This window comes from Protopterus annectens, chromosome 1.part0, assembly GCF_019279795.1.
Source record: "Protopterus annectens isolate FY-2018-M chromosome 1.part0, PAN1.0, whole genome shotgun sequence".
NCBI classification, from domain to species: Eukaryota; Metazoa; Chordata; order Ceratodontiformes; family Protopteridae; genus Protopterus; species Protopterus annectens.
In genome coordinates, this window is record NC_056725.1 from 1,201,398,822 (window position 1) to 1,201,411,147 (window position 12,326).

A 12,326-nucleotide genomic window follows, 5' to 3' on the forward strand; every position below is an offset into this window, starting at 1 on the left:
AAACTGTATTCACCTGGCATGATGATCATTGCCATGTCAAAAGTAATGTGATGATAGACTGCAGGCTCTGCATATCAAAACATGACTCTATACAACCAGAAAAGATCACAGCTTGATCAACTATGACTGGGTTTGGGAAGATTAAATTCAATATTTTGGGTTTGGGAAGATTAAATTCAATATTTTATTTCAAGCTATAAGCAACTTGAGCTTTATCAGGCCTTTTTAGACCCAGTTTCATACAGACCCATTTCAATTTTAAATCACAATTACAAAGTGCTTATGTGGGAAAAGACTAAACAGAAGACAATATAAACATTGAGAAACTGGAAGCTTTGTTATATGGATATGGCTACTAAGATACAAACAATTACTTTTTTTTAGCCCCTTTAGTCTTACACAGGTCAGGTATATTTTTATCAACCCGAGGAGAATCAGTAGATAGAAATTTAAAAAAAAAAGTGTTGAAGGATTTTCTTCTGGGAAGGGAAGACAGCAAGGGTCAAGTGGGATAAGCTGATTCTTCCAAAAGAACAAAGTGGACTAGGATTACCCAATTTGAGGGGGGACTTTAGAGCAACACAGTTAAGGCTCTTCAGAGTGGAAAGGAATGATGATGATACAGGGAGGAAACTCAAGAAATAAGGAGAAATTGGGATTTTGGATGCAGACTCTTAAGGAGAAAGATGAAAATCATACAGAGTATTATATTCATAAAATATCAGGGAGTATTCTAAGAACTAAACCAGCACAAGAATGAAGACGAGAGATTCTGCCAATAGGGATGACTGTGGTTAGGGATACAGAAAATGGGCAAGAGGGGGCTGGAATTTATTGGAGAAAACTGGCACAGGAACCAAGGTATTGGGAGCAAATAACTAGAAAGGGAAAAGTAATAGAATGGGAAGAGGCCAAGAATTTATTTGGACTGTAGGTTAGGGATTGCCTTCCCTATCAAGGACTGATATCGCAGTACAGGCAAAGACTAGAAATAGGGGTGTCCTAAATGAAAGACCAGCACCGGTAGAGTTTTTAATAGAATCTAGAACAGAAACCGGTGTTAAAAAGCAATAATTAGTAGAGCATATAAAATATTGCATAATAATTATCAGAATCAATCAGAGGAGCTTAGAAAGGACTGGGAAGAGAGACTGGGTAAGCAATACACAAAGAGACAATGGGGGCTATAGGTATATCTATATTCTTACACGGAAACTCGATCAGTCCAAATCAGTCCAACCAAGGAACTTCTCAAATATACCATTTATTAGACACACAATTCACAATTGTAGACAAGTTGACCTAGGTCTCGTCTTGAACTTATACAGACTTCATCAGAACTAACACATCATGCTGAAACCACTTCCCTTTATAATACTCCCAGGTTAACTGATTAATTACACTCCCACAAAGTTAAAGACAAATACCCATCAGACCATACATATACCTAAAAGCATATGTAACCTAAAACCATAATAAAAACATACTATAATGTTACATAAAAATAAACATATAAAAATATGTAAGATAAAATCAGTACAAAATGAATAATAAAATAATTTTATTTGTTAATCCAACAATCTAAGTTTATAAAATGTCTAGATAAAAACTAATTTTATGGCAGAAATTTATCCCAGTATATATCTTAACTTTAGTAATGGGGCTAAACTAATATGGTCATTAATTCCAGGATAACTACTGGCATTTAACCTTATTTGCCACTTAGTTTCACTAAGATCTAAATGTACATCCAATGTATGCCCTTGATTGTCCTTAATAACTTGTTGAATAATACAAAATTGGAATTTGTGACCTAAATTTATCTTAATATGTCTTGCCAGTGCATTAGTATTTTTCATATGTTTAATGTCCAGCAAATGCTCCCCTATCCTTTCTCTAAGTGTACGACAGGTTTTTCCTATATAAAACGTCGGGACACTGACTGCACTTAGCTAAATACACCACATTTCTGCTATAGCAATCATAATGTCTATTAATAAATATAATTTCTTTCCCTAATTTAATCCTATTTCCTGATGTAAGAATATACTTGCATTTATTACATCTGCCACACTTAAAATTCCCAACCGGCCTACAAGGACCTAGATGTCAGTTTTAACGTACTGCCCTCTAATAGTTTTTTAAAAGCTCTATTCTTTCTATATACATTAATAGGAGAGGCCCTTAATTTACTATATACACTAGTATCTAATTTCAATAAATCCCAATTCCTCTGTATTCTCCTCACCATAGATTCCGTGTCACAGTTATATGTGGTTATAAAAAACAAACCTTCCTTGATTTTATTTTCCTTTTTCACTTCAAATTCAACCAACAGCTCACCTATGTCTGTACCATTTTTTAATATGGGCTGATAAATCCCTCCCTTTCTTTTATCTATAATCTCCACCTTAATAGCTTGTCTCAGGGTAACCTCTTTTCAAAAACATTCCTGTAATAAAATCTAGTTCCTTTTCAAAATTTAAGTAGTTATTAACCATTCTGGCAGCCCTGACCATCTGCCCTTTAATTATAGCCCTTTTCTGGCGGTCAGGGTGCCAGCTCTGATATTCCAAATAAGAATTCGAAAAGGTAGGTTTTCTATAAATATTTGATATAAGTCTCCTTTTATTGTTATCAACTGTCAAATGGACATCTAAATAATTTATTTCAGTATAACTATAAACAAAGGTAAATTTTAAAAAATCGACCGAACTGTTAATATATTCCAGGAATGCTTCCAACCTCTGAATGTCACCATCCCAAATTATAAAAATATCATCCAAAAATCGCATATATTTCTGGATGAATTTATTAAAATCACTTTGAAACACATATTCTTGTTCCCAATAGGGCATAACATAATTTGCATAAACGGGGGCACACGCTGCCCCCATTGCTACTCCAGTAGCCTGCTTATAGTAACTGCCCTCAAAAAACAAAAAATTGTTGTTTAATACCATGTCCATAAGGGATACAAAAACATTTATTTGATCCTGATCAAATGACCCTATCTTATTTAGCTGATTCCCCAACCATTCTAGCCCAATATTATTAGGAATCACTGAATATAAATTACAAACATCAATAGTAAGTAAAATAGTTGAAGGGCCTATTCTCACATCATTTACTTGGGATAAAAAATGCCATGAGTCCTTAGTAATGTAATTGAACATTTTTAACCCCCCTTGGAGATGAAAATCTAAATATTTACTTATAAAGCAAGTTTTACTCCTTTTACCATCCACAATCGGTCTGAAAGAAACATCAATCAGACCCTTGTGAATTTTAGGAATGCCAAAAATATTGCTTAGCGCTGACACCCTGACCACCAGAAAAGAGCTATAATTAAAGGGCAGATGGTCAGGGCTGCCAGAATGGTTAATAACTACTTAAATTTTGAAAAGGAACTAGATTTTATTACAGGAATGTTTTTGAAAAGAGGTTACCCCGAGACCCTGGTACAAGCTATTAAGGTGGAGATTATAGATAAAAGAAAGGGAGGGATTTATCAGCCCATATTAAAAAATGGTACAGACATAGGTGAGTTGTTGGTTGAATTTGAAGTGAAAAAGGAAAATAAAATCAAGGAAGGTTTGTTTTTTATAACCACATATAACTGTGACACGGAATCTATGGTGAGGATAATACAGAGGAATTGGGATTTATTGAAATTAGATACTAGTGTATATAGTAAATTAAGGGCCTCTCCTATTAATGCATATAGAAAGGATAGATCTTTTAAAAAACTATTAGAGGGCAGTAAGTTAAAATTAACATCTAGGTCTTGTAGGCCGGTTGGGAGTTTTAAGTGTGGCAGATGTAATAAATGCAAGTATATTCTTACATCAGGAAATAGGATTAAATTAGGGAAAGAAATTATATTTATTAATAGACATTATGATTGCTATAGCAGAAATGTGGTGTATTTAGCTAAGTGCAATCAGTGTCCGGCGTTTTATATAGGAAAAACCTGTAGTACATTTAGAGAAAGGCTAGGGGAGCATTTGTTGGACATTAAGCATATGAAAAATACTAATGCACTGGCAAGACATATTAAGATAAATTTAGGTCACGAATTCCAATTTTGTATTATTCAACAAGTTATTAAGGACAATCAAGGGCATATATTGGATGTACATTTAGATATTAGTGAAACTAAGTGGCAAATAAGGTTAAATGCCAGTAGTTATCCTGGAATTAATGACCATATTAGTTTAGCCCCATTACTAAAGTTAAGATATATACTGGGCTAAAATTTCTGCCATAAAATTAGTTTTTATCTAGACATTTTATAAACTTATATAGTTGGATTAACAAATCAAATTATTTTATTATTCATTTTGTACTGATTTTATCTTACATATTTTTATAGGTTTATTTTTATGTAACATTATAGTATGTTTTTATTATGGTTTTAGCTTACATATGCTTTTAGGCATATGTATGGTCTGATGGGTATGTGTCTTTAACTTTGTGGGAGTGTAATTAATCAATTAACCTGGGAGTGTTATAAAGGGAAGTGGTTTCAGCATGATGTGTTAGTTCTGATGAAGTCTGTATAAGTTCAAGACGAAACCTAGGTCAACTTGTCTACAATCGTGAATTGTGTGTCTAATAAATGGTATATTTGAGAAGTTCCTTGGTTGGACTGATGTGGACTGATCGAGTTTCCGTGTAAGAATATTGGTTCTTCAGTTTATCTGGATATAGGTATATCTCCCAAATACGCGACAAAGTCCAGAAAATTTAGGATTTTTTCCTGGAAGTGTTTACAAAGGTATTTTATACCCCAAGTAGACTCCAAAGAATTTTTCCTCAGGTGGATAGCAAACGTTGGAGGTGTGATGGGCAAGAATGAGGTGGCTGGGAACATATTTTCTGGTTGTGTAATGAGCTGAAACTTTAGGGATTTCCTACAAACCGCTCTGCCAGAGATGCTGGGTGAGCAGATTGGATTAACTGGGGAGATGATTTTTTTGAGCTATGATACAAAATCAGAAATACCTAGACATAGGAAAACCTTGCTGAGTCTAATTATGGTGGCTGCCAAAAAAACAATTACTAGAAAATGGAAAACAAAGTCTAGACCAACTTTTACTAGAAGTAGTGAATATAATAACAGAGATAAAATATCTGGAATTAGGATCTTTAGAAAAGGGACGGAGCAAACTACTAAGAAAAAAATGGGAATTGTGGGAACAATATACACAGAGAAGGAACAAAGTTTAAGAGGCAGGATTTGAATAAGCCATATAATTCTTAACTGACAAAGACTGAATAGATGTGATGTATAATGTTTGCTACTACAGCTGTTTAAATGGTGCCTGTAATGTACAACGTTTCCAACCAAAGTGGTGTCAATGTTTGCTTTTCATTTACACAAATGTAAGACCATCTATGTCGTATGTGACTATTTAATAAAGATGTTTACTGAAAAAAAATAATTACAAAGTGTTTATATCTACACTAAGAAAATGATAAATATGCTACCAACATTGATAGATATGGATCAATGTGGTTTTGTGGATGGGAGGCAAACATCTGACAACACCAACAGAATGATAAGAAAACACTGCTATTGTTTGTGCATCCTGATGCAAAGAAAGCATTCAATATTGATGGCTATGGTTTTTAGAGTAGGGCGAAGGAAGCTTTGGCATTCCCTGACATAGTTTCATAGGTATATACCAGGCTAATGACCACCAGGGCCTTTATAAGCATAGCCATGGAAGACAACCCAAATGTGCCCCCATATGGAGCTGTATGTTAGTCCGGAAGTGGCTAAGGGCTTTGTGTGTGTCTGTGTGGGTGGGGGGTGTTAGTTAGGTAATATTTTACCACCTGTGTGCCTCTGTCCAGTAAAGCCATAGATACAGGCAATGGATGAATCTACAACTTCCCATCCAATGGTCAATGTTACATTTAAACAGGGTCAGGGGATGAACTCTGATTCACATGGATGGGGAGTCTATTCCACAGCACAGGGATCCTTTGAGACACATATTAGTCTCATTAATGTGTGTTCTACTTATGCTACAGGCAAACTTTAAATCCTTAGATCTAGTGTTTCTAGTGCTATTCATCTGGCAGATGTGCAAAAGACCCATCAGGGCTGGAACTGAGTCTGCCTTACATGTCAGTCACATACTGACATTCAGTAACCTGTAAGAGACTGAGTATAGAGATAGGACCCTAAGGCAATCAGAGCTGGACGATGTCTTAGTATCCCGGATTCATCTAGTGAGGAACCTCTCTAGCAAATGTCTGGTTAGTTATATGCTGAATGGAGCACTGTACTCAATGATGTGTCTGAGAAGGGCCGAGCACAGTGTTACTATAACTTACCTTAACCTGGATGCCATATGACTACTAATAAGTTGTGCAACAATGAATAACTTTCTTACTATCCTGGTGGCGTGTTGGTCAAAGGACAGATTACTGTCTACATATGGTCCCAGATCCCCAATTATCAGGTCAACTCTTAGAGATGTTTCATTGATGGAGTAATATTCTTGTGTGGATATTTTCCCAAGGGGCACTGCAATGCACATCTTGGCATCGAGTTTAAACTGACTTCGGCACCAGTCATTTGTCTGCACTGGGCCCTCCTGCAGGATGTTAATGTCATGGGGAAATCTATGATAGCTTGCAATTTACAGTTATCTGCAAAACTAGTGAACCAGAGACCCTGACATTAGCTTTGACTTTTGAGAAGTAGATGCTATGCAGGAGCGGGCCTAGAATGGATCCCTAAGGTACTCCACTGGTGACCAGTCTCTTGGTGGTGGCGGTTTCACCAATCCTGTCTTCTGGGTCCCATCTGTGAGCCAGCTGGCAATCCAGCAAGTTATGTATAAATTTATGCCTATTGTTTTAATCTGTCAACAATACAGGAGTGGGGAATCGTAATGAACACCTTAGCCAGGTCAAGGTAGGCAGTATGCACAGTCATCCCCCCCTCGTCTATTGCCTTGGTGACACTCTCAAAGCAGTTTGCCAAGTTACATAGACAAAACCTTTCCTTGAAAAAGCCAAACTGGGATGGGTCCAGTGTCTGTAGGTTGGCAACATCTTGATGGTAATTTTCATGATAATTTGTTCCATGGCTTTGCATATTAGACTTGTCAGTGTGATGGTTCTATAGCTTCTGAGGTCAGTTGCTGGTCCTCCCTTGTGAAGAGGGATACCTACTGCATCTCTTGTTATGTAAACTGTTTTGAGGCTGTAGTTGAAAAGTGAGGACATGACATGGGAGTCAGCACTTCCCCATGTTGCTGAGTACTAGATCCAGTGTCTCAATGTCTGGTTGGAGCACACAATTAACACAAATACCCTGGACCAGATAAAGTCCAGAAAACATTGTGCCTGTGAGATTGAGGCTGTGTATGCTTCTCAGCCTATAGGGAGACAGTTAAAGTTCCTATGAATAGGGTATTTGGTTGGATGGTGGGTGTCTCCAGTAGGTCTAGGTATGAGTTATGAGATACTCTGGACATAGATGGTGACCTACAGTTATAGCTAAGACATGGTAAGGGGACTTTGGTGACTTGCACTTGGATGAACTCTGGCACATTATCCTGTTTAACCAACCTGGAGGTATATTTGTTTCTGATATAGATCGAGACACCTCCACCTTCAGACTCTGTCTGTGCTGTTTGACTAAATGTGTGGAAGGCACTGTAGCCTTGCACTACCACAGTACTTTCTGTGGCTTAAAACAAAGTCTCTGTACAGCACAGATGTCTACATTCTCCAGAGTGAGGACAGCTTGTAAGGTGTGGAGTTTCTTTTAAGCTCCTGGCAATGAACAGTAACACCTTATGGTAGCTTTGAGTTTTTTTTTTTTTGCTACGTTGGAAGGTTTGCCTTTATGGCACTGCAAAAAAAAAAAAAAAGCTCTAAGAGGGTAGATAAAGTTTTAGCCAACATTGGAAAGCCCAGGGGAAACAGGTGCAGACCATCCTTGGCAAAGCAACACTGTCTGTTAACCATGCCCTCCTAGGCTGACAGATATTAAATCTCCTTGGAATGACACCACAAATGAAGTCAATTGTTAAAATCAATCATTTCTTTTCCATACTGAGATCTGGGAAGGTTCATTTTATGTGCTTCAGCATGAGATGGCTGTGTGTGTGGTGAGAGGAATGTGTGGAGGTGGAGGATGTATTTTCTGTGGGTGGGTGTTTTTCTTTCTTTTTTTTTCATTTTTTGTATTGTGTGTTTTTGATAATCCTGTTTGTAAACAATATTTTTGCCTCCAAGGAAGTTGTTTATGTCCACCTCTTGCTTATTTTGTTAGCTTCTTTAAGGATTAAATAGTTGTCTCAGAACATGAGTCAAGTGCTGCACTTGTCTCAGGATACCAGTATCCACTTAGCTGGACACAAGAGGCATTTTTCAACTTACACATCCATGTTGTCTAGACCTGCATTAGGGTTGTCTGCTATAGTTTAAGGACTAGGCTTTACAGAGGACTAGGGAGGGGGGTTCTAGGGTTAAGGGCAGATGTTAGATGTGCTAAGATATTGTATTACTACCGTCTGATGGGCAAACTAGCTACTCTAAGCTTATCTCCATACAATGCTTCATAATTTTACAGGTGACAGTCCCAATGTAGTTTTATTAGTAAATTTTCCAGGCTAAGTGTTTGCTTCTGAACAGGTCACTGCCAACAGACAGAGTGATGAGCAGCTTCCCCCCAAACGTATGTAATGTATAGATACTTGGGTGTTGTGGAACATTTTGAGACAGTTTCTGAGGCATAAAATTAATGAAGATAAAACAAAGGCTACAGCAGTAAACTATATATCCACACATGAACTGGTTCAGCAATATCCATATTTGTGGGGATAAAAGATGAAATATTTATGTCAAAGAATTAAAAGTGATTTTGTTATGGTAGCTAATAATATGTGAGAAAAAAACTAAACATAAAAGATGACAACAAACGGAGAAGCTTGAAACCCCTGATTATGGGTATGGATACAGATATTAAGATACAATAAGTGAAAATGTTTTACCTCACTTACTCCTATATTATAGAGGTTAGATATATTTCTGTCGACCAAAGGTTCAAATGACAACTTCACCACCATAACAGGTACAAGCAAGCAAAATCTGAGGGTAATGTTACTCAATGCTAGAAGCCTAAACCTAAAATGCATTCACTCGAGGCACTCCTTAAAATGGAGACATCTGTGCAGTGACAGAGACCTGGTTCAAGGCTCCAGAGAGCACCCCTGCATTACCAGGCTATAATTTATACCACACCTTTCGGCCACCTAACCTGGACTGACACACTAAAGGTGGAGGCATGTCCATATTCATAAATGATATCCACATCTCCAGGCTAGTTGCTCAGCATAATGCATCCAAGATTATCCAAGTGCAACTAACTCTGGGCAAGACCGCAGTCCAAATTGTAACTTGCTACAGATCCCCCACCATGCCCCAGGATTCCCACTCTTCATTTCTTGATACACTGGAAAATATTAGGGTACAACCCAACACCCTAATAATGGGTGATTTCAACTACCACACCATTAACTGGGAAAACTACTCATGTACCAACTCTTTTGCTCAACGTTTTATGGAATTCATAAATTCCAGCGTCTTGGATCAACTTATCCACACCCGCACCAGGGGCAGCAATATCCTAGACCTGGTCATTACCAACATGGGAGACCGGTGTTCCATACCAGAAGTCAATTCCTTGTTGGTCAGATCCGACCACAAGCTAATCAGCCTAGACATCCACATCCCGCCCCCACCCCCCATTAGAGAAACCACCATAAAAACATTTCTCCAAAGCCAACTTCACGCTTCTTAAGACAGAAGTGGCAAACTTCACAACACACATGCAGATGGACAATAGAGGTATGACTGCCGAATCCTACACAAATGCACTTTATAAGCACTTACACGAGTGCATGGATCGTGCTATCCCTAACAGAAACAAGATGCTGTCCTCCAAAAAAGGAAGCCAATCTGGTGGTTCCCTGCCATAAACAAACTGTTGCAAAAAAGAGTAAAATCCCATGACTGGAAGAACTCCCTGGTCAGCCTCAGTAAGAAGCTGAGATCCCTTATAAAATCCTCCAAAGCTAGTTATGAAAACAAAATTGCCACTGATTCTAAAGACAACCACAAAGCATTCTATAGCTATGTTAAGAATCTCAATGGCAACACTCAGATCTGCTCTGAGTTACAGCACAATGACACTAAATATACAGAACAAATTGATATTGCCAACATCCTGGCAGATAGGTTCAGTGCTAACTTTACCCCCCCCCCCCCCCAAAGGGCCCATCTCTATACCGGAAGAATGCAAAGTTCCTGTAATCACGGCTGCACAGGTAAAAAACACACTCTCCAAAGCCAAGAACACAGCATCCATGGGACCTGACAACATCCCAGGCTGTGTTCTACATGAACTACAGAATGAAATGGCATCCCACCTAAGCACCACATTCAATCATAGCATCACCTCAGGCTTTGTGCCCACTGAATGGCACACAGCGACAGTTATCCCACTCCACAAATGGGGAGCCACCACGGACCTTGGGAACTACCGCCCTATTAGCCAAATGAGCCTGGTCTGCAAGGCCATACAACTTATAAACAAAGACATTGGTAATCTCCAAACTCTGGACCCCACCCAGTTCGGGTAAAAGGCAGATCATGTCTCCTAAACCTGACTGACTTCTCTGAAGCAGTCACCAAAGCCGTAGACGAGGGTAAGGTGGTTCACACAGCCTATCTAGATCTCGCCAAGGCTTTTGACATCATCCCTCACTCTAAAATTAAAGATAAACTCACTAAATTAGGTATAAATCCCTATGTCACAAGATGAGTTGCCAGCTGGCTCACTGACAGAACCCACACTGTGAAAGTAGCAGACTCCAAATCCGACTTCAGACCAGTGACATGTAGAGTATCACAGGGTTCAGTCCTGGGTCCTCTCCTGTTTGGTATCGACTTTTATGAAGTACAGGTGTACACAGAAGGTCTTTGGCTAACTAAGTTTGCAGATGATTGCAAACTAGTAGCCTTAATTGAAACTCCTAATGATGTGGACAGCCTATAAAAGGACCTCTCCGAGAAAGATGCCTGGTGTCAAAGCCATGGCCTCAAGCTCAATGCCAAAAAGTGCACTGTCATCCCCTTTGGTATAAACTCTGTACCCATGAGGGACCACATAGGTGGTAGTCTACTTAACACCGACAGTGTGATAAGAGACCTTGGGACACAGGTGGACAGTTGTCTTTCCTTTGATAATCACATTGCCACAGTAGTCAGGAAATCCTTCTACATGGCACACCTCATCACAAAAGGTTTCTCATCCAGGAAAAAAAAGAGGTCATTGTTCCCCTCTACTTGTCACTCATTAGACCCATTATACAGTACAACGCCCCTTTTGGTATGTACCTCACAAGACATCTACAACAACTGGAAAGGCTGCAGAAATACCTCACAAAGAGGATTACCGGCCTCAAACAGATATTCTACGCAGACCGCTCAAAAAACTCCAGCTTTAATCCATCACATATCACCTACTCAGAGGTGATCTCTGGCTAACATACAAAGCTATGTCAAACTCAGAGCTGCTGGACATGCTCCACTTAAAGAAATCCCAATCCCTCAGAGCTACACGCTCTAGGGACCTAAACCTTGTCACCACAATAAACAGAACATGCTGGAGGGTAAATTCCTGTCCCAGAGATTTCCCATACTCTGGAACAAACTACCGAAATCAAACAAAGCTCCTCATTAGCACTCTTCAAGAAAAATCTTGATGACTGGATGGGAAATAGGAAATTCACCCCGGGGTCACCTCTGTGGCTCTGCTCGGCAGGGGCACAGGAATATAATTTTCTTGGGTGGTGAAAGCCAGGGTGCCTTTTTGGCTAGGCTTGTATAGGCCCTAGGGCTGACAGCCTAGTACCTACCTAAGAACCAAAGGAGAAGCTGTGGAAGATAATTAACAAAGACCAGAAGAAATTTATTGGGAAGGGGAAGAAGGCAAGGAACAAGCCGATTTCTCCACATAGAGCAAAATGGCTTACAGAGATTTGAAGGGGCACTTTTAGATTCCAGAAGGTTATAAATCAAAGTGGAAAAGGATAATAATAAAATTGGGGGGAGGGGGGTCAAGAGAAAAAGGCTACGATTTTTGGGTGCAAGTCCTTTAGGAGAGTAACAATAACTATCTAAATTATTAAATTCATAAAGTAGCAGAAAGTATTCCAAGAACTAAGCCAGTGAGGGAATAGAGAAAAGTAATTTTCCAAATATGTATATCCACACGTAGGTGTATATAAAAT

General features: G+C 38.8%; 1 protein-coding gene across 3 annotated transcripts in view; it reads right to left on the reverse strand.

The window, feature by feature from the left end:
* The window catches only part of EP400 (E1A binding protein p400), a 3,509,270-nt gene that overhangs the window by 1,387,204 nt on the left and 2,109,740 nt on the right, over positions 1–12,326 (reverse strand). The window lies entirely within an intron of this gene.